This window comes from Rutidosis leptorrhynchoides, chromosome 11, assembly GCF_046630445.1.
Source record: "Rutidosis leptorrhynchoides isolate AG116_Rl617_1_P2 chromosome 11, CSIRO_AGI_Rlap_v1, whole genome shotgun sequence".
In the NCBI taxonomy this organism is placed as follows: Eukaryota; Viridiplantae; Streptophyta; class Magnoliopsida; order Asterales; family Asteraceae; genus Rutidosis; species Rutidosis leptorrhynchoides.
In genome coordinates, this window is record NC_092343.1 from 368,920,748 (window position 1) to 368,947,814 (window position 27,067).

The window sequence follows — 27,067 nt, forward strand, 5'->3', positions numbered from 1 at the left end:
AAAATATATTAAAAGTGTTGTAAATATATTTTGAACATACTTTGGTATATATGTATATATTGTTATAGGTTCGTGAATCAATCAGTGGCCAAGTCTTACTTCCCGATGAAGTAAAAATCTGTGAAAGTGAGTTATAGTCCCACTTTTAAAATCTAATATTTTTGGGATGAGAATACATGCAGGTTTTATAAATGATTTACAAAATAGACACAAGTACGTGAAACTACATTCTATGGTTGAATTATCGAAATCGAATATGCCCCTTTTTATTAAGTCTGGTAATCTAAGAATTAGGGAACAGACACCCTAATTGTCGCGAATCCTAAAGATAGATCTATCGGGCCCAACAAGCCCCATCCAAAGTACCGGATGCTTTAGTACTTCGAAATTTATATCATATCCGAAGGGTGTCCCGGAATGATGGGGATATTCTTATATATGCATCTTGTTAATGTCGGTTACCAGGTGTTCACCATATGAATGATTTTTATCTCTATGTATGGGATGTGTATTGAAATATGAAATCTTGTGGTCTATTATTTTGATTTGATATATATAGGTTAAACCTATAACTCACCAACATTTTTGTTGACGTTTTAAGCATGTTTATTCTCAGGTGATTATTAAGAGCTTCCGCTGTCGCATACTTAAATAAGGACGAGATTTGGAGTCCATGCTTGTATGATATTGTGTAAAAACTGCATTCAAGAAACTTATTTTGTTGTAACATATTTGTATTGTAAACCATTATGTAATGGTCGTGTGTAAACAGGATATTTTAGATTATCATTATTTGATAATCTACGTAAAGCTTTTTAAACCTTTATTGATGAAATAAAGGTTATGGTTTGTTTTAAAATGAATGCAGTCTTTGAAAAATGTCTCATATAGAGGTCAAAACCTCGCAACGAAATCAATTAATATGGAACGTTTTTAATCAATAAGAACGGGACATTTCATATACAAATTGTGAATGTCGGTTACCAGGTGTTCAATCCATATGAATGATTTTTATCTCTATGTATGGGATGTGTATTGAAATATGAAATCTTGTGGTCTATTAAAATATTGAAATGATTGTTATGATAAACTAATGAAGTCACCCACCTTTTGGTTGACACTTGAAAGCATGTTTATTCTCAGGTACGAAAGAAATCTTCCGCTGTGCATTTGCTCAGTTTAGAGACATTACTTGGAGTCATTCGTGGTATATTTCAAAAAAAAAACGTTGCATTCAAGTCGTCGAGTTCATCAAGATTATTATTAAGTCAATTATAGTTGGATATATGCTGAAATGGTATGCATGTCGTCAATTTTCGTTGTAAAGAAAGATCGTCTTTTAAAATTGAATGCAATGTTTGTAAAATGTATCATATAGAGGTCAAATACCTCGCGATGAAATCGACTGTTGTGAATCATTTATAATCGATATGGACTTCGTCCAGATAGATTAGGACGGGTCCTTTCAGTTGGTATCAGAGCGGTGGTCTTAGCGAACCAGGTCTTGCATTAGCGAGTCTAACTGATAGCTGTTTAGATGCATTAGTGAGTCTGGACTTCGACCGTGTCTGCATGTCAAATGTTTTGCTTATCATTGCTAGTCGGAAATCATCTGCTTATCATTCTTAGTCTAGACACATCTTACTGCATTGATTGCATGATTAGTGTATAGACAAAAATTCATATCTTAGTGTATCTGCTAATTCATATCTTATCGTATCTGTTATTGTTACCTTTGCCTGACAGCTTCCGTAGATTCCTCCGTAACTTATGAGATTTTAGTATTATATATGCATATGTAAATTATGTATTGCAGGGTACTAATCTACATCCTATAATCTATTTCTTATCAAAAATCCTTCATCTGATCATACGAGATGCACCCCTCAACCAGTTCGAGTCCCTCGGATTTCGATAGCTATTCCGATAGTTATTCCGACAGCTATTCCGACATGATTATTCACCTAAGCTCCGAAAGTGATGTCACCAGAATGAATCAATCAATCAGCCATTCCCAATTCATCTGATACATTCGTAGTCGACTTAATCAATGGAGACGCGAAGAAACCGATCCCTTCCACCAATCGAATTCACCTCTTGACAATGAACCTGAAGCGTTTACCGGCGGACCTATCCGAAACACCATTTTCAGCCTCATTTCCAGGGTAGCTCGTCACGATTATATTCTACCTAAAATTCTAAACCTTATTCACCTGCTCGTTCCGACCGACAATCATCTTGGAATAATAGGGGAAGTCAATGAACTTCGCGCTCGAGTAATCGATCTGGAGAATATGGTACAAAATGTACCAGCTTCATTAACATCACCGGCACCAACAGTACCATCAGTAACAGCACCAGTACCATCAACAATCCATGCCGCAACATCTCATTATGTACCTCGAGTATAATCATCGTTCTACGTATCGTTCTACATCGATTATCTTCGTTCTTCATGACGATTAAGTAATCTCTAAATGTTTTAGAGATTATGTATTCTAGTTCTAGCCGTAATTCTGATGAGTTTAATATTACATTGACTCATTAAATCCATGATTACGTCTGAAGAAAATATATATGTATATATGTTTTCATAAAGATTGTAATTAAAATTTTTATCGTACAAACTGTTAATGGTGAAAATATTTTAACGGGTAGGTAATACTCGAGGAATAATTAGATTTCACATTAATAAGTTACACTGTACATTCTTTTAAATCTGATTCAACAGTCATTTACTATCCTATTTACATCCACAGATATACGAATCCGTTCACCACAGAATAACCATTTTCATTCAAATTTCATATTTGAATTTTGACTTATCAGAATCCAACAAGTGGCATAATGAAGAAAAACATTGGACAAAATAAAATTTGTTAGAAACAAACAAATTAACTATGAGAAATTTTGTTAAGAAACCACGCTAACAAAATCCTAGCTAACTGTTCCTAGCTAACTGTTAATTCCTTATTTCATTTTATTTATCGCAGTTTATTTATCGCAATTTAATTATCGCATTAAATTTATCGTCATTTAATTTCTGTTATTTATTAATTAATTCGAATATTATATATTAAACTATATATAAATTATTAGACTGTTAACTGTGGACTATCGACTGTGGACTAATAACATTGGACAATTAAAATTAATTAAAATATTGATTATAATATATGAAACTAAACAAATCTTCAAGTTTGCCACTTGATTTCATCTTAAACACCATTTGTATCTTCACGATTACATTCTGCGTTCAAACCTTTCATGATTCTTGAAAACACCTCGATCGATTGGATGAACCAACCGCACTTCATATACGGAAGAAAAGATTGATGCATATAGTTATGCATCTGAAAAACTCTCGGAAACTGAGTAAACGTTTAACACGTAGTTGTGCTAATTCCTTTAGTGTTATTATTACCCAAAATAACTTGGTAATTCCTTTCAAAGTAGCAAATTTTGTCACAGCTCCAGCAAATCAACTTCGACCTTTTGTTCGAAACAACCTTGATAACCTTGATGTATATGTATGCTCTTTTATTATTACCAGGGAACCTTTTATATTCCACCATATTACCGTCAGCGTTTAATCATCTAAAAACACAATTTTCTTGAAATCACCTCGGATCGATAACCAATGATTCAGATATGGTAGCAGTAAATGTAGAGGAATCAGCAATCAGTACTTTGAAAACTCACAGCATATTTGCACCAACAGTTATATGTATAACATTTATCTCCTAGAATAATGACCTTCCATTCTGAAATTTTGAAAAGCACCCAGTCTACAAATCAATACTCTGAATATTGAAAAAGCGAAATGAAGCAGCAGAAACCGTAGACAACCGTAAACGATCTTAACAGCCAGAAGTTTGATAATAAAGAATAGTATGATGGAAAAGCTCAGAAAAGTTGGAACTAGAAAGCGGATTGAGCTAACCATGAAGGAGACCAAGGACAAATACAAGGACCATACCCTATATTCAAAGAATCCAGGTAATTATGGATCTGTTGAAATCTTTAGAGAATATCTTGCTCCGAAGTCATGTTAAAATCTTGCGGAAAAATTTTTCCTTATCAACCATCGAACTTAGAAATTTCAAAATATCATCATCAATATCTTCGATATTTCTGAGGATATTTTCATAAATATTCTCGTCCGAAATTATATACCTCTTCGTGCTTCCTGTGTATCTTTATATTGGAAACATTTAATAGAAAATTTAGTACCGAAAAGCAGATTATGCAAAACTATGAAGAAAGCCGTGGACAAATCACAAAGAATAAGTTTGACTTTAAAGAATTCAAATGATTCAATGTCTGCTAAAGTCTTTAGTGAATATCTTGCTCCTTACTCTAAACCCTTGCAGAAAATAGTTTCTATCATCCTCGGATCTTAGATATTCTGAGATATTATCGTATCTTTCATTATAAATATCCTCCATATTTCTGGAGATATTTTTATAACTATTCTTATCTGAAATCATTAATCTCTTCGTGCTATCAGTATTACATCATATAGAAACTGTCATTTTCTATATTCTGTAAACTTTCGAGCTTAAAATATGAATGTTATTGAAGTAATGTTGGGAACTGATGCACGAGTTAGTATAATATAATGACACTTGATCAATGTGATTATATTACAGTAAGTCATGCTGAGTTTCTAAATTGAACATGATGATTCACAGATTATAAAGTCATCATGTGCCATGTTACATAACTCTTTCATTCAAATTAACTTCTGAACATATCAAGAAAATATATTCTTGATAGTTCTATTCTCTGTGATTCTGGTAATTTGACAAATCAAATCGTGCTATTACGTTCTTTCTTGCTTAGAACATTAAGATCATTCGGAACTCCATATCTACAAATTCTGGACCAATACTTGCGAAAAGAAAACAAAAGCATGAAGCTCCGAAATAGAAAGGGGGTATAAATCGCAGCAAATAAGAGAGAGCATTAACTGTAGATGACAATGATTATAGGAGACAGAAGCAGGAACACCGAAATATAAGAGAAAATCTAAAGCCCAATAACAACACGGAGATTACAAACCGTGGATATTAATACGAATAACAATATAAAGACACGGTAGAATTAAGAATAGTATCATCCCAAGGTAATAGTAGAAGTAAACAGATTTTCTTGGTAGATGAATGTAAAGAAGGATGACAGAATTGATAATTAGGAAAATATCATGGATTAGAACGGAATTAAGCATTTTCACGATCTTTTGGATGTATGAATTAAGAAAGAAAGTATTTGAATGGTGAGGATAATGGAACGGAAGAGTTTAATTTATAGTGGAAATATCAGACAGAGTAATCGAAGCAGATCACCGTATTAATTGTAGAGATCCTAATTTCCTTATTCGCCGAAGAAATCAAATCTTTTAGATTTCAAAGATTTTCTTCAAATCTCTTGAATTCCGGAATTCAACCCTCTACGTCAAAAGTTAAGACACGCCTCATTATCTAAATTCAACCATGACTACGTCAAAAGTAAAGGCAAATATCTATTACCTTAACTCAAACTTTTGGGATAGCTTCACTCATACACTTCGAGAAATCGAATCGTTTTATCCAAATTATACAATGGTGATAAAACTTTATTATCAACTCATATTCGTCATGAAAACATTTTTAGTGTTAGCCATTACCCCCTCACTCAAATTTTGGGACGAAATTTCTTTAACGGGTAGGTACTGTGATGACCCGGGAATTTCTGACCAAATTTAAACTTAATCTTACTATGATTCTGACACGATAAGGTCTATAATGTTGAATCTCGAGAACTTTGAAACTATGTTCATGCATTCAAATACCATTCGACCATTTTCGACAATTCACGAACAATTGTTTATATATATATATATATATATATATATATATATATATATATATATATATATATATATATATATATATATATAAGCATATTTATATTATAACTTGAAACAATAATACATAAGTTAACTGTGAATATATTAATTATGTGGTTAAGAAAACTTGTATTGATAATTGGTACAATGATATATTGTTCAATATCATCGAATTTAACTAGAAGATTAACAATTAATGTTAGTTATTAAATAGTATTATATTGATAGTGCTGAATTGAATGCATGATATCTTAATCATGGAAAGAGTCTGTTTGCGATATATTACTTTTCTTCTTCACAGTATTACTCTTCCAGTTTTGTATCATATCTGTGAAACCACTCAGCCGCAATAATCTAAACTTTTATACAAATAACTGCCATTTCTTCATTTGAAACATTTTCTCAAATTATTATCAGTATTATATATATTATAGGATATAGTATTATATGCATAGGAGGCAACACCTGTTAATTTAATTCTCTCTTTTACTTTCACATGTTAAAATTTCAATTAAAAATCTTAACCATTGACTTGCTAATATTATAAATATACACATATGTATGATTAAAATATCTTACTTGTTCCTATCTATTTCCTATCCCAATCAATCACCATTATTTTCAACAAATTGCAATAACATTGGTTGTAATAATACTATTAAGTTTACCATCGATATTACTACTTGACTTTATGGTATCATCTGTGATATTTGGGTTGTAAGTGGAAACAACTGTGTAACTTTATGACTTAATTAAAAGTATTAACCTACTCTTTTTGTTATCTATTCTATCCATCACTATCTACTGTACATATCTTTATATATCGATCCATCTACATAGGCAGAAGATTGTTACATCTCTATATCAACCTTGTTCATTCTCTTTGAACCTAAACCCAACCGCTGTTTATCATTTTGTTCAACCAAACCACCAACAACATCACAAACCACCCTCATCAATCTCTCAATCACCTGTTGTCACCATACTTGGGCACCACCGCCAATTGAAACTTCTCACACCATTTGATTTCTTTTCATTCAAAACATATAACAATCACCAAACTTATTTTATTTTGTTTCTTTCTTTTTTCAACCAACCTGAATATGAAAATACTTTTGCTATAAGTTTTGAAGGACAACAGCACCAAAACATCATGACTTTACTTTGAGTTCTGTTCAGGTATACATCACCTTCCTTAATTATTTCAAACACCAATAACCATCATCACTCTTTGGTTTGCAACACATCGATCACTATTGTTGTTACTACTGTTTCCGTTCGAAAAACCTCATAAACCGAACCACTCAACATAATGACCACTGTTACAACTGCTACTATATATTTTTTTAGTTAAATCATTGAACCAGTCATCAACAATTGCTGCATACTTTCTGTTGCTGCAGCAGCCCTTCCTTGTCTGCCTTTTCTGTTCTGCTCGACAGCCCTCAAAAACCATCTCCCTCACTTCCAACACAAACACCATACATCACCCTTGATTTCTTTATTAACCGGCAACCACCACAATCTGCTGTATATTCTCGTGTCTGCTTCAACTAATGAGATCACTAGAACAAGCAATTTAATAACAAATTAATTATTGATCATTGCTGCTGTTAACAAACGAAATCAACAAGACAGCCTACTGTTTTCACTTCTGATTCTAGTTTGGTATAACACAAAACAATCATAGAATATCTACTTTCCTATATCATCATTCATCATTATATGATTCCTTCAAATACAGAGAAATACAGCAAGTCATCAAATAATTTAAGATTCAATTAGATTTTTATTTCATGTGCCACTCAACAAACTGTTAAGATCCTTAGGACAAACGGTTTAAAATCAAAAATTAAATCAATGACTTGTGTCGATTCCTGGGTGTTTGTTTGAGCCTCGCAAGGTATTAATCTTAATTGATTTATACTTCTAAATTCCAGATTCAAAGCCAACAAATAACACTTTTCGGTCAACATTTTGATTCATGAAAAAATTAGTATTTCTTGAACAAAAGATTGATTACGAGTGTTCTGTATGAGATTCTAAACACCTTTCAAGAAGAAATTTATACCTGAACCGCTTAGATTTCGATTTCTGATTTTCATCTTCATCATCACCATCGTCATTATTATTAACCAAAACTTCGAGTTGTTGTCGATCCTAGCCTCGATTCCTTCACAAAACTTCATAAGCTCGGATCTAGGGAATAAATTCATTTGATCTGTGATTTGATTTGATGGAGATCGATATTGGGAAAAAAATTGGTGTTCATAGAATTAGGGTTGAACCGATCGGTAAGGATACCGAATATATTAGGGAAGTCATCGGCCTATTAAGTGGGCTTCTATTTTTGTAAGGTTCAATATATAATAGGTTGTTAAAATAATCTTATGGCCCAACACTTTGAAATTATTAAGTGCTAGCTAAATTACATCGGGCCCAAGTGCAACCAATTTTCGTCTCTCGCTCGATTTACTCCAAGGGTATAATCCTTAATCCTTTGCGTCTGATATTAATTTTAAATATTTGATGTATTTATGATTTTGTTCAGGAACTAGATAATATTAAGCAACAATTATAGTTATAGTTTCAAGTTTAAAAAATATATATATATATATATATATATATATAATAATTATGATAACTATTATGACTTAATTAAAAATGTTGTTAAAGTTGTGATTATAATTTTACTGATTATAAAGACAAATATGCAAACGATTAACATTATTATTATTATTATTATTATTATTATTATTATTATTATTATTATTATTATTATTATTATTATTATTATTATTATTATTATTATTATTATTATTATTATTATTGTTATTATTATTATTATAATTATTATTATTATTCTTATTTCCATTATTATTATTACAACAAATATTACTTACATAAAATGGAACTAACACATATATAATACCTATGTTAATATTACAAACTATTTTGTTTTCAAAATAAAATATTATTATTTATTAAATTACATACAAAATATAAATATATTTTTATATAACCATATATATAAATTTTAATATATCATATATGTTTTAATTAAAATACTTTAATAAGAATCCAATATATATAAATATTAACTATGTAATTAGAATATATAAAATAGATATAATTAATATATTTATTTAGGGTAACATATAAATCATTATTAAAACTGGTATATTAAAAATATCAACTTGTTTAAATATTGTTATATGTTTTAATATATATAAATGGTATAGGTTCGTGAATCCGAGGCCAACCCTACATTGTTCAGTATCGTCGTATGCATATTTTTACTACAAAATATCGTATTGTGAGTTTCATTTGCTCCCTTTTTAAATGCTTTTGCAATATATATTATTGGGACTGAGAATACATGCATTGCTTTTATAAATGCTTTACGAAATAGACTCAAGTACTTAAAACTACATTCTGTGGTTGGATTATCTAATCGAATATGCCCCTTTTTATTAAGTCTGGTAATCTAAGAATTAGGGAACAGACACCCTAATTGACGTGAACTCTAAAGATAGATCTATCGGGCTCAACAAGCCCCATCCAAAGTACCGGATGCTTTAGTACTTCAAAATTTATTTCATGTCCGAAGGAGGATCCCGGAATGATGGGGAAATTCTTATATACAAATTGTGAATGTCGGTTACCAGGTGTTCAATCCATATGAATGATTTTTATCTCTATGTATGGGATGTGTATTGAAATATGAAATCTTGTGGTCTATTAAAATATTGAAATGATTGTTACGATAAACTAATGAACTCACCAACCTTTTGGTTGACACTTGAAAGCATGTTTATTCTCAGGTACGAAAGAAATCTTCCGCTGTGCATTTGCTCATTTTAGAAACATTACTTGGAGTCATTCGTGGTATATTTCAAAAAAAAAAATGTTGCATTCAAGTCGTCGAGTTCATCAAGATTATTATTAAGTCAATTATAGTTGGATATATGCTGAAATGGTATACATGTCGTCAATTTTCGTTGTAAAGAAAGATCGTCTTTTAAAATTGAATGCAATGTTTGTAAAATGTATCATATAGAGGTCAAATACCTCGCGATGAAATCGACTTTTGTGAATCGTTTATAATCGATATGGACTTCGTCCGGATAGATTAGGACGGGTCCTTTCATAAAGGTATAGTTATCTCCATACAACTCTACATAACCTGTTGGGTAAGCTCTCTTGACAACATAGGGACCCGTCCATCTTGACCTTAGCTTCCCGGGTGAAAACTTAAAACGAGAATTAAACATTAGGACCTTATCGTTTGGGTGAAATTCTTTAGTTCCCTTAATTCGGGCGTTATGCCATCTTATAGTATTCTCTTTATATGTCAAAGAGTTCTCGTAAGCCCCCAACCTAAGTTCTTCTAATTCGTGTATTTGTATGACCAGTTTCTCACCCGCTTGGTCTAGGTCTAGGTTTAATTGCTTCAAAACCCAAAACGCTCTATGCTCAACCTCCACCGGGAGGTGACATGATTTTCCATAGACTAAACGAAATGGTGTTGTTCCTATGGGTGTCTTTAACGCGATCCTAAATGCCCATAAAGCATCCTCAAGTTTAGTTGACCATACTTTAGGGTTGTTGTTGACCGTCTTTTCCAAAATCCTTTTTAACGCACAGTTTTTATTCTTAACTTGACCACTCATTTGAGGGTGGTACGGGGTTAAGAATCGGTGCATTACACCATACTTTCCAACACTTTTTATAAAAGATGGTTCGCAATGTGCGTGCCTCGATCCGAGATCAAGGCCTTTGGAACTCCAAATCTAGCAAACAAAGTCTTCAAAAACTTAATCACTACCCGAGCGTCACTTGTTCGAATTCGAAAATGGGCCCATAAAGTCTAGACCCCACACATCAAGTATCTCACATTTTGGATCCCGGTTTGGGGCATTTCGTCCCTCTTTGAAATGGATCCGGACCTTTGGCAAGAATCACAATGTTTCCTCAAGTCGTGGGCGTCTTTAAATATCGAGGGCCAATTAAAACTGGAATCGAACAAATTTTTAGCGGTGTGATTAGGCCCCCTGTGGGCCCACTATGACAACTCTTCAAAATCTCTCGGGCCTCTTGCCCATATACACACCTCTGGATTACTTGATCCACCCCAATGTGAAACAAGTCCGGTTGTTCCCAAAAATAGTACCTTATATCATTGAAAAACATCTTCCTTTGTTGATACGAAAATCCCTTTGAATAATATTTGAAGCCAAATATTTGGCGAAATTTGCAAAGCATGGGACTTCGTCAACAAGATCAACCCCCATCAATAGTCCATCCAGGAAAGTGTCCTGAATTTTGGATTCATCCAAAGGTTGTAACTTAGGGTTGTCTATCCTTGATAAGTGATCGGCGGCCATATTTTTGGCCCCTGTTTTATCTTTTATCTCTATATCAAACTCTTGTAAGAGGAAGACCCACCAAATCAAGCGATGCTTTGCATCTTGTTTTTGAAAAAGGTATTTCAACGCGGAGTGAACCATGTAAACAATTGTTTTTGAGAGTACAAGATAAGAACGAAACTTCTCAAACAGGAATACTACCGCGAGAAGCTCTTTCTCGATAGTAGTATAGTTCATTTGAGCTCCATTTAACGTTTTTCTCGCATAATAAATGGGTCTAAAGTGTTGGTCAACTCTTTGACCAAGTACCGCACCAAGAGCAAAGTCACTTGCATCGCACATCAATTCAAAATCCTTATCCCAATCGGGAGATATTAGAATTGGTGCATGGGTGAGCTTCTCTTTCAACAAGTTAAAAAGCTTCGGTGCACTCATCATCAAAAAGAAATGGTTGTTCCTTCTCTAACAATTTAGTCATCAAGCGCACAATTTTTGAAAAATCCTTTATGAATCGGCGGTAAAAGCCCGCATGAACGAGAAAACTTCGTATTCCTTTTACATTGAATGGTTATGGAAGGTCTTTTATCACGCTATTTTTAGCTTTATGCACTTCAATTCCCGCTTTTGAAATTTTATGACCCAAAACTACCCCTTCGTTGACCATAAAGTGACATTTTTCCCTAATCAAAACCAAATTTGCATTTTTGCAACGGGTCAACATTTTGTCTAGGTTTTTAATACAATGGTCAAACGAGTCCCCAAATACCGAAAATTTGTCCATAAACACCTCCATCATGTCCTCTACCATATCAGAGAAGATTTCAAGCATGCATCTTTTAAATGTCCCCGGGACGTTACACAACCCAAAGGGCATTCTTCGGTAAGCAAAGGTACCATAGGGACACATGAATGTGGTCTTTTCTTAATCCTCGGGGTCTATTAGGATTCGGAAGTATCTCGAGAATCCATCAAGAAAACAATAAAAACTCTTTCCCGGCTAAACGTTCAATCATTTGGTCAATGTACGGGAGAGGGAAATGGTATTTCCTTGTGGCATCATTGAGACGCCTATATTCAATGCATACCCGCTATCCAGTGATGTTTCAGGTCGGGACAAGTTCGTTTTGGTCATTTAGAATCACCGTGGTCCCACCCTTTTTGGGCACCACTTGAACGGGACTCACCCATGGTGAGTCAGAAGTTGGGTAGATAAGGCCCGCATCTAACAACTTAATAACCTCATTTTTTGCCACCTAATTCATATTCGGGTTAATTCTACGTTGCCTTTGGACAACCGGTTAGAAATTCTCCTTCATGAGAATTTTCTGTGTAAAATAAGATGGATTAATCCCCGGGATGTCCGTGGTATTCCATGCAATAGCTTTGTGGTGAGACTTGAGAAGTGAAACAAGTCGTGTCTTTTGGTCCATGGTGAGTCTAGATGAAATTATCACTGGAAGTTGACTTGATTCCTTGAGGTAAGCATACTCAAGGTGATCGGGGAGCTCCTTTAGCTCAAGAGTAGGAGGTTCTTCCCATGAATATTTGATTCTATATCTATCTTAATTAGGATTAGCCTCAAATGACTCTTACCGAGGTGTTTCACTTTCAAGCTCACACTCTTCAACATTAACATTCATTAAATCTCTAAAGTCGGTCTCTAAATGTACAATTTCATTTTCACAATGTTGGTTGAATCCCGTGGTATCAACCTCTAAAAGCTTTTCAAGTTCTTCATTAACATAATGGTCAATAGCATAACACTCATCATCATTGGTGTTACTCGGTTGCTTCATAGCTTCCCGGATGTTAATAGTCACACGCTCTTCATCAACTCCAATGTTGAGTTGGTTGCATTGTACCAAGATGATGGTGTCGGCGGTCGCTAGAAATCATCTTACTAAGATGAGGGGAACTTGAAGGTCCTTCTTCATCTCCATTATCACAAAATCAACCAAGAACACCAAGGAGTCAATGCTAACCAAGATGTCCTCGGCGATGCCAATGGAGGTGTCAAATGAATGGTTGGCCAATCTAATTCTAATTTGGGTCAGTTTAAAAGGTCCAAGGCCAAGTCTATCATAAATTGAGTGGGTCATAAGGTTAATACTTGCTCCCAAATTGGCAAGTGCATTGAACACTTCCGAATCACCAAACTTGCAAGGGAAAACAAATTTTCCCGAATCTCCTAACTTTTTAGAAATCCTTGGCCATGATGCAAGAATTTTATTACACTCTTCCTCAATGAAGAAAGATGTATCATCATGATATTTACCCCTTTGAGAGATTAACTCTTTGATGAAGTGACCATAATTTGACATTCTCTTTAGCACATCGGTGATTGGCAAGTTGACCGTCACGTTTTTCATCATATCTTGAAACTTCTTGTATTGAGCTGCCAACTTATCCTTCCATAAAGCTTTTGGGTATGGAACCGATCTCGTAGCCTTCAAAGGCTCATTACCCTTTTTCTCACCCTTTTCATCATTACCCTTAACCTCGGTTGAGTCAACCTTTTCTTTACCCTTGTACTTAGTAACCACAATTTCCTCCTCGATAAAGCTTGGTAGTGGTTCTTGGGTGATAAAGGTTTGTGGGTTGGGATCTTCAATTCCTTCATTCAAGGTTAGATTGGTTCGAGTGGTTACGGCATTCACATTCTCATTTCGGTTTGGGAGGTTAGGGTTTTGGTTGGTGTTGATGCTCTTAATAGGGATGACCCTTGTGTTGTTGTTGTTTTGGTTTTGGTGTTGATTATTTTGGTTATTGTTGTAGTTGTTTCTAGGGTTAACTTGTGTGTTAGATGGAAAAGTGCCTTGAGGTCTCTCGGCAAATTGATTGGATAATCTCTCTATGGTGCTCTCAAGATTTTGGAATGAGGGTTTTTGATGCCTTAATTGTTGCTTTAAGAACAAATTCTCTTTTAACAAAAATGCATCGTTGTCTCCGCCTTCTTGATGTAATTTTGCATAATCTCCTCTAAACTATTTGAAGGTTGAGATGGTTGAGTGTTTTGTTGGTTTTGGTTTTGACTGTAACCTTGGTTAAGTTGTTTTTAATTATAACCTTAGTTTTGTTGGTAACTTTGATTGCTTTGACTTTGGTTGTTATAGGGTTGGTTGTTGAAAAATTGTTGGTGTTGTAATTGGTAGTTGTTTTTTCAGTTTTTGTTGTATCCTTGGTTATATCTTTGGTTTCGATTTTGGTTTGTAAATCCGGTGTGACGACCCGGGAAAATTTCGACTTATTTCGAACCAAATTCTCGATATGATTTAATATTTCCGACACGATAAGCAAAGTCTGTTGAGTTGAATCTCAAAAAATTTTGAACTATTTATATGGATTCAATTAACCTTTGACTACTCCCGACGATTCACGAACAACTGTGTGTAAATCAAAATGTAAATATATATATATATATATATATATATATATATATATATATATATATATATATATATATATATATATATATATATAAGTATATGTTATATTTTTGAATAAATAAAATACACTTTAACTAATCGAAATTAAAAATGTAAAATAATAAACAGAATAATTAAGTATTATTAAAATGAATATGTAAATATAAATATGATATTATTATCTATATAATTCCTATTAATAATTATTATTATATGATAATAAATATTAAATGTATAAATATTAAATATTCAACATATATTATCATATAATATATAATTATAATTTAAAAATATATTTGTTATAATATTATTATCATTACTTTTATTATTATTAATATCAATATCTGTAGTATTAATATTATTATATAAAAATGGAAATATGTAACTTGTTATATCTTAATTATAAATTGTATTATTGTTAGACATTATTATTACATTATCATTGACAATTATTATTATTAATATAGTTATCCTTATTATTATTATTATTATAAAGTAATACAATTTATTATTATCATTAGTAATATTATTATTATTATTATCATCATTATTATTATTAATTATTTTAAACTTATCTTTTTATTAAAACTTCCATTATTATTAATATTATCATATCAGTATTATTATTTCTCTTTATTATTTTGATATTATAATTATTATTAGTATTATTTCGATATTATTATTATTAATAATCTAATTATTGTTATTATTAGTATTAGTATTCTTATTATTAATAACATTATCAATATTATTATTATTATTTTTTAATATTACTATGAACATTTTATTAATAATTATTATTATCAGTATTATTATTATTTATTATTATTAATATTAATAGAATTATTATAATTAACATAATTATATTTATCTGTTATTAAAAATAAAACAACGAATTAGATAATTGGAATCTGTTTTAAATCACGATCATACTGTGTTTAATTTTGTTCTTTGTCTCTAAAATCGTACAAATCAAAATACAATCATAAGAATCAAACAAATTCTGTTGAATGTCGATTTCTCTTTTCTTTATTTTCTTCTGACAGAATTAAATTTGTCGAGCCAATCAAGCTATAAAACAAACGCTAATTGAGTCAATTAAGCTGTAATAATACCACTTAGCCTCTATATAATCTTCGGTTAACACAATTCGAATAAAAAACATAGAAATTCAATTGCAATTTTAAAGAAACCTGTCTACTGCCCTGTTTTTACTTCCATTTTCCAAAAGCTCGATTTCTTAACAAATTTTAAAATCTATTAATGCATTATTGTTATAAATCTTTCATTTAAACTATCTGTAAAGTTTCAAGGTCGTATTTTTCCTATCGAGTTCTAATTTTCGAGTCAAACTTAATTTTCAAAAAGTCAAACAATGTGTTCATGGTGAAATTCGAACTTGTTTTAGTGTTTTGAGTTAAATTGATGATTCAGATAGTTTATAGGGAAGATTTGCAACCTTTTCCATGTTGTAAACGAAGTCTAAAACATCCTAAAATCTCGAATTGGATTTGAAGTTCATACGTGTTTTTTATTTTCTGTTCCAGTTTTTTTTTTGTTTTAATTAATTCTATCAACCACTAAACGTTTCTGTATAAACTTTAAATCATAAAATTAATTAAGTAACTCATTGTTACTTAGATTTGGTCCTTGGTCGATTAGAAAGTGATGAAGAAGGAGAAGAAATTAAACTATAATATATACGGGTTATATTTATTTGGGTGGTTTTAATTCCAAGAAAATAGAAACGGTTTGATGGTTTGATGGGTTGTCGGGTGAGCGAGAGGTCACGGGTTCGAGCCTGGCTTGGGGCATTTTTTTTAAAAAGGGCTTTTAAAGGTAGTTTTATTCTTTTAAAAATTATTATTATTATTATTATTATTATTATTATTATTATTATTATTATTATTATTATTATTATAAATTATTATTATTATGTTATTATGTTATATATAATTATTACTAATATTAGAAATAAAATTATTGTTATTACTACTACTAACATTAGTATTAGAATTAACATTATTATCATTAATATTAGTATTATTATCATAGCTATAAGTATTATAATAATAATAATTATTATTATTATAAGTATTATTAATGTTATTATTATTAATTTATCATTTCTGTATTATTATCATTATTATGATTATGGTTATTATTATTATTATTATTATTATTATTATTATTATTATTATTATTATTATTATTATTAATTATTATTATTATTATTATTATTATTATGAAAATAATAAAATTTATTATTATTTTCATAAATATTAGTATTAACATGACTTTATAATTATTAGTATTATCACTATGTATTATTATTATTATTATCATTATTTTAGTATTATTATAACTATTATTTTAAAACAAATACTATTATGTAAAAATATACTTAATACATATAATATAACTATATTAATGAAACATATAAGTTATAAAATGATATCACTAATAATATATAAATTGTTCGATTACAATTATATGTGTTAATATATATAAATGATATAGGTTCGTGAATTCGAGGCCAACCCTGCATTGTTCAGTTCCGTCGTATGCATATTTTTACTACAAAATATCGTATCGTGAGTTCATTTGATCACTTTTTATGAAATGCTTTTTGCAATATATATATTTTTGGGACTGAGAATACATGAAATGCTTTTAAATGTTTGACGAGATAGACACAAGCAAAACATTCCTCAAATGAATTATTATACAGACGAGAAGTTCTGTAGGTTATTATACCGAATATTTCCCCTGTTTATTATAGCTTGTTAACCTAAGAATTAGGGAAATGGCCCCTAATTGTAGCGAATCCTAAAGGTAGATCTACGGGCATTGACACACCCCATTCTGGAAAATGGAATGCTTTAGTACTTCGTGGTTTATATTAAACAGACGGAATGATTCTGTATTTACCATACTGATTGCTTTATGCATGTATGTTTTGGGGATATTCTTTATGCGCATTTTATGTTAAGGTCGGTTACCAAGCAAGGTTATATATAGAGAGAATGATTTTTATACATAGGTTATGTGCATGATATTTTGTACACAAGATATGTGTATGGTTATTAAGAATTTTGAAAAATGATTTCATACATGAGATAGGTGTAATGTATTTAAAAGAAATTGCATGGACATTACAGGTGGGTATAGGATACGGACTCATTTGTGCCAAGCATATTTAAATCTTGTGGTCTATCAAAATTACTGAGTTTTATTGTTTATGATAAACCTATGAACTCACCAACCTTTTGGTTGACACTTTTAAACATATTTATTCTCAGGTATTAAAGAAATATTTCCCTATGCATTTGCTCATTTTAAAGATATTACTTGGAGTCGTTCATGGCATATTTTAAAAGACATTGCATTCAAGTCGTTTGAGTTCAAAAAGACTGTTATTAAGTCAATAACAGATTAGTCATTCATATTATGGGAAATGTATATCATTTGTATTGAAAGGTTGTATTTTGAAAAGAGTTTGTCTTTTAAAAGAATGCAATGTTTGTAAAACGTCTCATATAGAGGTCAGTACCTCGCAATGAAATCAACTATTGTGAATCATTTATAATCGGTATGAACGGGTCCTTTCATCTGGGTGGTGGGTTGTTTTGGGTGTTGAAAGAGACTTGTCTTGGGTTTTGGTTGAAGCAACCTTTATTTCCTTGGTAAGAGTTGTTGCCTTGGTTTGATGAACCGCCCCTTTGGTAATTTTGATTACTCACATAGTTGACATGAGCATCTTAATTCATGGGGATATCATCCAAATCAATGTGATTTCATTGGTTGATTTGGGGACAATTCTTTATGAGGTGAGGTCCATCACACCTTTAACACCCGACTTGTATTACAACGATGGATTGTTGTATCTTTTTCAACTCCTTCCCGTATGATTGAAATTGGTTATTTAAGCTAACAAATGTGATTTGACCGTTGTCACTCTCCACTTGAGCTATACTCTTCCTTGGCACATCTCTAGGTGAAGGATTCCGCTCATAATTATTAATCGAGATGTCTTCCAACAATGTTTCGATCGAATTTCGTGACTTATACATAAACACTCCTCCCACGGAGGCATCAAGAACTTGTCTAGTCAATTAATTCGTACCCCGATAGAAAGTATTGATGTACTCCCTTTTAGTTAACCCATGTGGTAAACACGACCTTAACATTTTCTTAAAACGAATCCATGCATCATATAAAGATTCATCACTCTGTTGAGAGAATGCATTGATCTCCATCCTAAGTATCTCCGCCTTCGATGGTGGAAAGAAGTGATTGAGGAAGGTGTCACTCAAATTTTGAAAAGTTCTAATCGAGTCGGAAGGTATATTTCTTAACCAAACTTTAGCATCACCTTGAAGAGAAAAGGGGAATGCCCTTAACTTATATGCATCTTCAGTAACATCCTTATGCTTGTAAAGATCACAAATATCATTGAATTTTTGAAGGTGCTCAAAAGAATTTTCTCCCATTAACCCGTGAAATCGCACATTCTTAATCATAGTGAAGAAATTACCCTCAACTTTCCAATTGTCGGCCCCGATGGGCGGTTTAGTAATAGCGGATGGCACCACCGCAAGTGCAACCAACCTAGTGCTCCACATTGGCGTGTCATTTGGATCAACTTGTTGTTCTTGATTAACAAGTGGCGGATTGTCCGGTAGACCATGACCAATTGGATTACCCTCATCACCACCTTCCATATCATCAACACAAAATGGCAAAAGCTCAAAATTCTTCCTTGATACCTTTTCTTCCCTTTTCTTATAAACCCCGTGAACATGCCTCTCCGGATCAGAAAACGGATGTTCAAACTCTTGATCCTTTTGGGATCTCCTTTTCATACACCGTGGTACCTAACCTTTGATCACAACACAAACAAAATCAAATTTCTCCAAACACAATAATATAATTAAAAAAAAGAAAAGTAACTTTTACAAGGATAAATCCTTACAAAAGGATCGAACAATTAAAAGCTTGGCTCAAAGATCCAACAAGCTAACCGCTCCCCGACAGCGGCGCCAGAAAGTTTGATGATGCTCTTACATACATACTTAATTTCTTTTATATTTATATTCAAACGTTGACTCGACTATGTGACAAGCATACGAGAAACAATAACTCAATAGTTATAATTATCAAGATTTCCATTTAAGGTTTGTCCCAAGAGAGCGATAGTTGCTAGTTGAATATATGAAAACTCATAATCATTCAAAAGTTTGTTTGATTGGCGGTTTTGTATTTTGAGATATTAAGAAAACAATTACAATTTAAACTAAAAACTAGAAACGATTAAGTAATCATTAATAATAAGAGCATGCACACTTGCTTAATCCACTTGAAGCATTTGGATTGTTCTTTTGTTCACTTAAGATCTAATTGTGTACAAACTTTGTACTAGTATCCTTACTAGATGTTCTCGTGATCAAATCAACGCTTACAAATTCCCATAAGCTTATATTAATTAGATCTAGTTGAATCATGCAGTTATCATTAGTACTTAGCTTGAGTTGAAGTCCCTTAAAACTCTTTGGTGATCAAAATCCCTTAAGAAAACTAACTTCACTACTTTGACTAAGGACCAATTGAAAATCAATCCAAACCAAGACCCCAATCCCTTAAAAGTCCTAATTTGATTGTCTAGATCACCTAAGTGTTGAAGTACAAGTTGCTTCACTAATCAAATCCCTAAGAGAAGCTACACAACGCATATAATCAAAGTAAAGTCCAAAACAAAGATAGCACATGATCATTTAGATAATTCTAATAGCAAATCACAATCACCAACTCATAGATTCATCCAAACACAATCATAAACATAGATATGAACAATCCTTAACTATCAAGCTTCATAAACAAATGTACATCAAAAATTCTAGCCAATCATGGCTAGAACAAGAACAATACAAGTAATAGAAGTAGAATCAAACATCATTATGCAGTAAATAAGATAAGATTGTACCAAACTTATTAAAATTACAAAGTAGCTAGCTGAAGAAGATGAAGATAATGAAGAACAAGCCCTAGATCTTGATCCAATCTTTAATCCTTGATGAAAGTGAATGAAAACTTGATGAAAACCATAATAATATAGCTATCAAACCCTAATCTCCTCAACCACCAACTCTAATTACTGCTCTATATGATGATGTTAAGTGTAATTGCAAAAACCCTTATCTCATTCTATTTATACCAAGTTTCAAAACTGCCCAGAATTCCCAGTGGAACGTCGTTCCACGATGTGGAACATTGTTCTGGTGCCCGTTCATTTGGAACATCGTTCTGGTAAATAGGAACGTCGTTCCTGATTCGGTCTCTAAATACCCAAAATTTGTGTTTCCATATCCTTTGTAATGGGACGTCGTTCTTGGCTTGGAACGTCCTTTTTATTTAGGTGGAACGTCGTTCCACGATTTGTAATTCAAACGTTGTTTTTAGTGACAGGAACGTCGTTCTTGAGCCAATTTCAGCACTTTACAGTTTTCTTGATATTTTTCATAAACTTTGGTCAATATTACACCAAATACATAACCAAAACAGCAGTAGCACTCAAAACGCGACTAATCCCAATTTGATAACTTTTAGAGCACAATGGACATAAAAACCGAGTAAAACGAGGTAGATATTGCGTGAGGAACATAGTGTATTTGAGAAATATCACATGCTAAAGGGTCAACATAATGGTTGGTGAGTTATAGGTTTAGTTGCACAATAGTATTAAAGATATATCATAAAAGTTTCGTAGTTCAAAAATTTGTAGACAGCAGAATGTCAAAGTTTAAATCACTATAGACACTAACTATGTCAAAGTTCTAATCTTTTGTAGACTGTAAATATGTCAAAATTCAAATCATTGCAGACAATAACTATGTCAAAGGTCCAAACTTTTGTAGACAGTAAATGTGTCAAATTCAAATCCTTGCAGACAATAACTATGTCAAAGTTCCAATATTTTGTAGACAGTAAATGTGTCAAAATTCAAACCAATGTATAAGTAGTTTCAAAGACCACGATATTTAATCCAAAATTAGTTATCAAAAGTGTATGCATTCCTGAGCACTCAAATTATGAAGCTTAACTCTTGCGAATAGTTTAGAACTACGTGACTTCCTTTACCATATCTTAGTATACATTGACCAAATGTACAGTTTACGAAGTAATAAGCACCACAGTATGTGGCAGTTAGGCTGTCAAACCTAACAGATCTATCCCTTTGATTCATGCTTACAAAGTATTTAACATATTCGAGCTAATGACTTTTTGGTCTGAACCCATGCATTAAGTACTTGAAATTATCATGTCTCGTTGTAAAAATATGTTTCAAACTGTGTGTATTTACATACCGAGTATAAACAATAAAAGTTTAAAAGAATGTAGGACTGTGAACTCTCGTATAATAAAATTTTGGAAAAAATTATCAAGCATTTATTCTCACCCTAAAAAACAGAAGAGAAAAAGGAGGCTATAACTCACCTTTAGCGCAGCTACAAATAGCCCATATAGATAACCAAGATGTAGGTCCTTGACCCGTAGACTCAACCTAAATAAATAAGTTGGTCAATATGTGTCTACTTAGCTAGGTCGGTCCATAATGTGCACATAGTCCTAATGCTCAAGTCTGACTCAAAATACGGTAAAAGTCAACAATCAGATAACAAAAGTCAAAGCAATTCAAGCAAAGGCAAACTCGATCAATATGGCCAACCAAAGTCAAACACATCAGTAGGTTATGCTATCTTGGTCAATAAGTCAAGTTGGGTTCAATTGACCACTTTCAGTTTTGTTTCAAAGTCTTAACATTTTCCATTTACGTGTAGTATATTTAGTCTGTTAATGACCAAATAGAGTTCCATAAAACATAAAGCAAGTAATGTATGCATATGGTGCTTTACATGTCAGTAGCTAGGTTTCATATCATTCAAAAAAACCTAGGCCATATGGTCTATACATTTGTAGAAACACATTTACAATCACACATGGGCATAGCCCAACGGTTCTCTCTATGTACTTTATGTCATGGGATAGGGAGAGGTCATGAGTTCGATCCTTAGGGATGACATGATTTTCTTTAAACCAATTGAACACCAATAATGGTGGTATATATTAACCCTATAAGGAGGTTTTACCGGATTCATTCACGGACCTCTACCTAGAACCACTGCCCGAATGGATGTGTTCCCGGGTACCGTCGATCGGGTTCAGGTTTCCGCCCGAACATGTGTGTTACGTGCATATGTTGAGTGTCGTTGAAATAAATGATCTATTGATGCCAAAAATCGCCGTTAAAAAACAGTTTTAGCATGCGCATCAGTTTTGTAAACTCTACCATTTATTATAGAAAAATGAAAAAACACATAGGACCAGTGGGAGGTGCCTCAGAATTCTAGTGTACTGATTTGGACAGATTCTACACTTAGCATGTTGTGAACCTTATAGCTCCTATTGTATCAAGTTTCAATAGTTGGCATACAATAACAAGATGATTCTAAACATGCAATTACTCATTTTCCAGAAGGGAAAGTCTCAATACAACATACAATTCACATTATGACATTTTTTGTGGACTCGGGATAGATTCTGTCCAAGTTCGAGTCTCCGTTTTCGCATGCGATTATCTAAAAGAGTATAAACTTTCAAAGCACATATTCCCCTTGAAAAGTTATGTACTAAACATGAATTTTCCAGATTTCAAAAGCTTAAGTTCCTGAAGTCATTTTAAATTGCTTATTAGATTGTTTTCAGTTGCATTCAACAATAGTCATTACAAATTATCAATCAAGTATAACGAGTGTTCTACATATCCAATTCTGGCAATATCTAAGTGTAATTTGCATAGTTTTTCACAAGCTACATGTTTATGAAAACTTCACAATTCAATTCACAAGTCAAAAAATCCACAAAACTTTTTTACACATATAATCTTACCGAATTTGTTTTAATCCTAACTTTCGAACCAAACAAACATATTATGGTCAGTAAAGCATCATATTATGGTCAGTCCAAAACACCTTTGTAACATCCTAAGACAGGGCTTAGATGTAAGATGACTATTTTTCCCTTAGGCATAATTGTGTAGTTAATTATGCTTTTATTTTATTTAAATATGTTATGTTATTTTATTTTTTAGTTAAGACCAGTTTGTGACAAAGGTCACAGAACATATTTGTTTATTTAATTTGGACTCCGTTAGGGAAGTCAAATTAAGTACGAAAGTTATCAGATAACTGGTAAATACCCGTGTGTGATGGAGTATGGTATTTAACCCACATATATAAGCTTGCTTCAGCTCATTTCCTTCATTTTCTGGAAATTTCTCAAACACCCCGTACCTAAAATCTTACCACTTGAAAACCCTAATTTCTTAATATTGTTTTTGGATTAACAATTGTGTTATCAAGATTGTTACTACTGATTTCGTGATCATTTCAAGGTAACAACTCGTGATTTTTCAGCTCCAAATTACTAGATTTGTGTGGTTTTAAGTTAGGTTTTGTCAAAAGTGGATTTTGAGTCAAATTTAGCCAAATTGGTGTTGTTAATGCTTAAAACTAGAGGCTTTAAGTCCCTAAACGTTTTCCTAACATGTTTTGTGTGGATTTTGGGTCAAAACTATGTCTGGAAACAGGATTGGGTGATTTTGCTTCGAAAACCCGTCATTTCTGCTGCTACTGCTCGATAAACACAACCGTACGGTTGCATCCTGCAACCGCACGGGTACATGGTGCAACCGTACGGGTGCATGTGCAACCGTACAGATGCAGTGGTGTTGGTACAACTGGGCAGTATGTGTGCAACCGTATGGATGCATGATGCAACCGTACGGATGGACTTGCAACTGTACAGATGCATGTGCAACCGTACGGATGTAGATCAGCGTGCATTGTTGTATAATTTGGTTGTTTTTCTAGCCGTTATGCTGCCCGCGTGACTTATGATGATCAGGATGTAAATTCTAAAAATGCATAAGTGTTGAGCAGAGTTTTTAGCGGTGCTTTTTTATACTAATTTACTGTATTGTGCTATTTTGTGTTAACGAATAGAAACTAACTTGATTTGCCTTATGTTCAGGTGATAAGGATAAGGAAGCCGCTCAGTGATAGATTATCTGAGCTAGTTGCTAGTATTCGGTGAGTGGGTCTATCTTCGGATAGAGTATTAAGTATCTGACACGCTACTTGTTCAGACTCTTTACTATTATCTTTATGCTTAGTATGAATACCAAATGTAGTTAGATATTGCCATGCTAGTTAGGACGATTGCATGACTGATTATATGTAACCTTATGTGCGCACTGTTAGTTGGACACCAACCGAGGCGGCAAGGTTGGGAACCCACCGAGGCGGAAAGGTAGGGTTGGTGTGAGGTCGACCGTGGTAGCCTGGTCGGGTCATGATGTTACGGATTGTTCAGTATAGCATAGAAAGACGCATGTTTGCGTCTGAACGATTATGCAATGGAATCGGTAAAGCGGACTATCGGTAGACTGTAGCCTGATCACCTAAGTCGTGTGCTCGTACAAGCCGCCAATCATCATATTGTCAGTTGTTGGTGTATGCTAGTTCAGGACGTTAGCATATATGTGACCCTTGCATGTTCAGTTGCTTATGCTTGGTCTGTTAGATAGTATCCATTCACTTAGCTAGTTGTGCTAATTCCCCCTCATTTTCACCCCTTGCAGGTTTAGGTACTGCTGGTTAGGATAGTTGTTGCGGATGGATTAGAAGACATGTTTGACTATGAATTGACTCTGATGTTTTCTGGTTTGTAATGTTTTTATGTAACACCGACATTTTGAAAGGTTGTAACAATGTTAACTAAGATGATTTAATAATTATGGTTTGTAAACGTTAACCAGGGTTATTTTGGTAACAGTATGTACTTCCACTGTGTTTAAAAAAAAATCTAAGTGTTACAACCTTTGTCATTTATATATACATTATACATTATGTTGTTTTAGTAAAATTTATATATGCTCATTATATTGATTGTTTTGCTATATCGAGATTACCGATTCTGTATTTCACTCTAAATAAAAGATATAATTGGTGCAATATGATCGTGACTGAACAAATAAAAATATGATAATGGCCAGACCTTCTCGGTTTGAACCTGGAACAACCTTCTCGGTTGAAATAACAAACCTTCACGGTTTAGTTTTATTCACGATAATAAAAACTTAACAATAATCACTGAGATCTTTTTGCAAATATAATCCCCATATAAATACTAAACAAGAAAGCGATAAATAAGAATAAATAAATAATGATAAGGAAAGTGAATCCTTATCAAACAAACAGCGTTTATCCTTGACCCTTCCTAGAATTTATTGCTTTGGGCCCAAGTCTTCCAAAGTAATCTCCTAAGGTAACTGGCTGCAGAGCACACGTCAAGCCCAATTTCAGACCTTGGCCCGTACCGCGATCTTGGCCCAATTGTCCCAATTATGCATCATCCTCCCCTTCTTAGAGAAGACTCGACCTCGAGTCTACATCATCCACATCTTTCCCACGATAAGGTGAAAGATCAACAACGTTAAATGTAGCCGACATGTTGTAGTGGCTGGGAAGTTTGACTGTATAGGTATTGTCATTAATCTTCTGTAAAACACGAAATGGACCTTCTATACGAGAGTTAAGCTTACCAAACCGCCCTCCAGAAAAACGTTCCTTCTAAAAATATATCCAAACAAGGTCCCCTGCTTCAAATATTATGTGTCTGATGCGCACATTAGCCCCCCCTTTTATACTCAGCGTTTTGACTCATAACTTGTTTGTTAACTTGCTAATGCTGTTGTTGTATCTGTTCCACATGATGTACTCCATCACGAGGACCCTCAGTCTTTGTAGGTTGTGGTAGTAATTCAAGCACTACATGACTTGCTCTAGCGTTTAGACACAACATTTTCACAACTTCCACCATTGATAGCCATTGAACACACCTTACTGGTTACTGTACCTTTGGTTCTAAAAAATATTGTTACGCATCTGTTTGAATGTTTGAACTGTTAAGAGATCTACAGATTACCAATGCCTCTCCTTTGTCAGCATAAACAACTTCCTCCTGCTCAATATTTTTTGTGTTCTGCGTATACCTTTTATCATCATCATAATCATAATGGGGCGCATCAGTTTCGTCCCATATGGTAATCGTGTGTTTAGTCGAGCATTCACATGCATAATGACCTTTGCCTTGACATGTATAACATGTAGGAGGTCTATTAGATGGCGTGGGCTGTGGTGTTGAGATATACACATCCCTTTTTCCCTTCTCAGTAGGCGAAAAAATGGACTTTAGTAGGGTTGTGTGTCGCACCAAAGGAACATCACCCTTTCCTTTACGCTGTTGTTTCTCTACCTTCAAAG

General features: G+C 33.0%; 1 non-coding gene across 1 annotated transcript; it reads left to right on the plus strand.

The window, feature by feature from the left end:
* The first annotated feature begins 18,845 nt into the window (after positions 1-18,845).
* LOC139878936 (small nucleolar RNA R71) lies at positions 18,846-18,952 on the plus strand. The gene has a single exon (XR_011769797.1). It is a non-coding gene; the product is annotated as a small nucleolar RNA R71 (small nucleolar RNA).
* Positions 18,953-27,067: the final 8,115 nt, after the last annotated feature.